Here is a 5000-nt window from a genome sequence, read left to right on the forward strand (position 1 = left end):
TCTTTTTTCTTATCACTTAGGTATTTTCTAGACGTAAAATGGTTAGGTAGAATGTTGAATGGAAAGACACGTTCACACTGCACTCTATTACGATGGGGAATGCAGTTTTATAAATATGATAGGTCTGTTGTTATTCCTTCGAAATTATTTATCTGTTTGGAAATAATCGATTTTTCATCCTGGTGGATTTGCCTTTTTGAAATTGCTGTGTGATAAATGTGACAACCCTCACCCACACGCAAGCAAACACACGTATATAAAATCAATACATATGCATTTGTATCTATCTAGACACACACATACATATATACGTATACACACAGACATATTTATATACGTATAGACACACACATACATATATACGTATACACACAGACATACTTATATACGTATACACACACACACATACGTATATACGTACACACACACAAACACACACATATACACACACACACACAAGCACGCATGCATACATACACAATATATACAGATCCACAGTAACTTAATTATGTTGCATGTATATTTTTTCATTATCTATGCATTATATGACATTAATCACAAAATAATCAGTGTAGGAAATTAAATCATTTTTAAAGCCGAAATTATCTATAAAATGAAACAAACAGGATGGCTATAACGGTCAATATTTTCGTACCGGTCTTTCCTTATTTCATTTACTTCTCTCATTTTCTAGTACGCTAATTAAACTTTTGAAACGAGGACACGGTTGATTAGATAAAGTTGCACATTCACTGGATGACTTTGTGATAGTGGACGGTGGGCTGTCAACAGAGTGAGGACCTCGAATAGGCATTACCAGTCTTCGTAAACAACTCTCTCACTCTCTTTGTCTCTTTCTTTCTTTCTCTCTCTCTCTTTCTGTCTGTCTCTTTCTGTCTGTCTGTCTGTCTCACTCACTCACTCACTCACTCACTCACTCACTCACTCTCTCTCTCTCTCTCTCTCTCTCTCTCTCTCTCTCTCTCTCTCTCTTTCTCTCGCTGTCTCTCTCTCTTCTCTCTCTCTCTCTCTCTCTCTCTCTCTCTCTCTCTCTCTCTCTCTCTCTCTTTCTCCCTCACTCCCTCTCTCTCTCTAATTCACCATGTACAGTTATGCATCTAAGTACGTATGTGTAACCGTACATACGTACGTGTACGAATGCAAAAGACTGACCAGAATAAGGGAGGACAGATGAAAAAGAAGTGAGACTGAACACAGCTGTTGTAGCAATAAAGTCCTTTTGCAAATAGAGAAAAAAACAACAACTGCAATGCAACAATGCTAGAACAGGTCTGCCTCACAGCTTTTACTACCCGACTACCAGTCACTAACCGACTACATACCAGTCATTACTCGAATACCATTAACTACTCGATTACCAGTAACTACCCGTTAAACTCATCACCATATAAAGTAGTGAATGAGCTTTGTGACAGTGCCTGGGGTCCGTTGTGACAGTGCCTGGGGTCCGTTGTGACAGTGCCTGGGGTCCGTTGTGACAGTGCCTGAGGTCCGTCACTGCTTATCTACCGTTTCTCTCTCTATTGTTATAATTATATATAGATATATAGTTTGTCCCTAAATGATTACAGTTATATAGATTCCTAAAGTTTTTCTCTATATCATAATTGCGTATATTTTCTATCTACCTTAGTTTACCCTACGTTAGCAGAAACCGCGTCATAAGAAGAAGAAGAAAAAAACTTATTTAATTACTTATCAGACTAATAGGATCAACAGATACCTCGAAAGGAAAGCGTAAGTCATGGAGACACATTCCATGGAATTATTAAGACTTAAATCCCTTAAAAAAACCCACCTCGATACTGAAGACTCGAATCGAAACGGAGCGACCTTCGTGCATGTAAATGAGTAGAAAATTCGAGAAAGACATGAAACTTTTTTTTTTCCCGCTCAAAGTTGCGAAGAGTTCCGCTGCGGAACAACCGTGACGCAACTTTGGAAAAGGAGCTCGGTGTGTGTGTGTGTGTTGGGGGGATGGGGGGATGGGATGGGGGGGAGGGGGTCTGATATCAATAGCAGTCTCGGGGCTTATTTCTTGGTTAGATTCTCAAAGCAAAATTCGATCCATATACTTGACATAGATATGTAGGTATATGAATATATATATATATATATATATATATATATATATATATATATATATATAAATATATATATATATACACAAATATATGTATGTATGTATATGGAATTATTTGTATATAATCATACATGTATATATATATATATATATATATATATATATATATATATATATATATATATATATATATATATATATATATATATATATATATATATATATATATATATAATATATATATATATATATATATATATACATATACATATATATATATGTATATATATACATACATATACATATATATATATATATATATACATATATATATATATGTGTGTGTGTGTGTGTGTGTGTGTATGTGTATGTGTGTGCGTGTGTGTACAAAGACCTTTAGAAGCTTTGCTCCAGCTCTCGGCAGATTACCGAGTATAATCCTTCTTAGAGCATGTCACTGAAATACAACATGTACAAAAACATATCCACAATGAAAAGCAGGATAAGACATACTCGGAAAACAACATTGCCGAAGCCGTCACGATAAACCTTTGCCGATGTGGCATGCTATTCGTCACACTTCTGTCATGCCGCATGCCTCTTTAACCTTTAGACGGGCCCGTTGAAGCTTATCTCAATGCCTTGAGCTTTGATGCAGATGCCGCCTTCCGGTTTAAGAGGACGCGTCAGGATGTAGCACCCAGGGAGGCCATTCCCTCCACGAACCGAACCGTGAACCGTGAACCGCACTGCCTACGATGGCACTTCAACTCGCCTGACGGACCATTCCGCCCGCGTCCTGTGGCGTTGGGCAAGTTGGGGTTCCATCGTAGGCAGTGCGGTTCACGGTTCGGTTCGTGAAGGGAATGGACTCCCTGGGTGCTACATCCTGACGTCTCCTCGTGCCTTGGAACACTTCCTTTGATGCGGAGCCTGATAGGGGTAGGCTAGGCACAAGCGCCCTTATGAAAAGACGACAGAGTCAGCCTTGTACTAATGTCCTCTTGTAGTAAGCACGCGAGGAGACACAATAGTCCCGAGAATAGGTAGGGAGGCTGCTTATCTCCCATCCTTTAAGCATCAAGAAGACACGATGATGCAAGCCCTCACATAGCGGCAAACTCTTTCATTTTGCTTGAGCGTCAGAAAAAAAAAATGCAACTGCCTTATTAGAAGCATTATCCCTGCACTTGTGATGCCACACCACACCTGTTGTTGTGTATATCCCCCCCCCCCCAGCCACCCACTCCTCATCCTCTCTAAGACTATTTCAATCAATGTATAGCTCAGTTAATTAGATTTTACTTCGCTGTTTCATCAGTGAGAAGTTTTCCTATTTTGTTTGAAATCATTATGATAACAACACCCGACCTGATTTATGTTGACGATATGACAAACATGTCACTAGTTAACTACCATATTTAGATATCAATTAGCGTTTTCATTCGCCGATGCTTCCTAAATCAAAGCATTAATAGTCCTCATGTAGCAAAATATGGTTGATTATGTGCAATGAAACGGCCCGTGATAGAGTCAGTCGGTGCTGAGAGCGGGATCACACGTGTTAGTGGAGTCTTCATCTTTATCAAACAATTTAGCTATAATCGCATCTACATTTGAGATCAAAATCTAACAGGACTGATTTGTTTACTTAAGTACAATGACATGCATTTGATCCTTTGTCCAATTTCAAAAGTGTCAAATATCATCCTTTATATTGTTGAAATAAGTGGATTTTACCTATTTTTCAAATCGCTTTAAGAGGAGCATTAATTATTACAAGTCGCTTTTCAACATAGATTCCGCAATATGCATTTTAAAAGGGAGATCCTATTCTACCGCCCATTAAATTCAAGAGAACGTCAAAATAGGCATGAATGAGACATAATACAATTTCTCTCTCTCTCTCTCTCTCTCTCTCTCTCTCTCTCTCTCTCTCTCTCTCTCTCTCTCTCTCTCTCTCTATATATATATATATATATATATATATATATATATATATATATATATTTTGCATTGTAGAATTGTTCATTCCCATATCATACCCATTTCAATGTTTATCGTAATGACCCCCCCCCCCTCCTCCATGGCGACTCAACGAGATACATAACCTTTTAGGCACGTCTAAGGACCTGGAAAATTGGGTAGCGTTTTCTAATATACAGACTAAAATTAACTATTTTTTTTTAGATGATTAAATAGGGAAGCATATGATTCCTATATAATCTTGTAACACGGAACTGAACGATTCTATGAAAATTAACTTTGTCGCTAATTTTTGAAAAATTTATTCTCGAGTCAACCTCAGGTATACATGCAATTGAAAACTCGTCGAGGCTTGCAATGTGGTTTTCATCCTGCAGTGTCCTCAGGTTGATCTTGTTGTGTTCGTATCTTAGAAGACAGACTATAATTGACATGACCTCTCACCATATTCCTTCTTATTCTTAAATAAAAAAAAGTTGGGGAATAAACAGGCTATCAATGTCAAGAAATTGGTTCTTGTTTAGATGTTTACGTTAAGCCTATCACCTTTATTCGCTTCCATGCTGATGAAAAAGGAAAAAGAAAAAAATGACAACAAGTAAATACAACACATAGAAGAAAATTCATAACAACGGGATGAAAAAAGGGAAAAAAATGAAAAGAACAGAGACAGAAAACAAAGAAAAGAGAAAAAGAAAAATATCAAGAAAAAACAACACGTGGAAGAAAATTCATAACAACCGGATGAAAAAAAAAATAAAAAAAAATGAAAAGAACAGGGACAGAAAACAAAGAAAAAAGAAAAAAGTAAATATCAAGAAAAAACAACACGTAGAAGAAAATTCATAACAACCGGATGAAAAAAAGAAAACCAGGAAGAATATGAAAAGAACAGAGACATAAAACAATG

At 37.0% G+C, this 5000-nt stretch overlaps 1 protein-coding gene across 1 annotated transcript in view; it reads right to left on the reverse strand.

Annotated features, from left to right (window-relative positions):
* LOC122252519 (PDF receptor) overlaps nucleotides 1–5000 on the reverse strand; it is a 255856-nt gene that overhangs the window by 46427 nt on the left and 204429 nt on the right. The gene's annotated exons all lie outside the window — the stretch shown is intronic.

Source organism: Penaeus japonicus, unplaced genomic scaffold (genome assembly GCF_977035675.1).
Source record: "Penaeus japonicus unplaced genomic scaffold, GWHDUDI00000001_assembly GWHDUDI00000020, whole genome shotgun sequence".
In the NCBI taxonomy this organism is placed as follows: domain Eukaryota; kingdom Metazoa; phylum Arthropoda; class Malacostraca; order Decapoda; family Penaeidae; genus Penaeus; species Penaeus japonicus.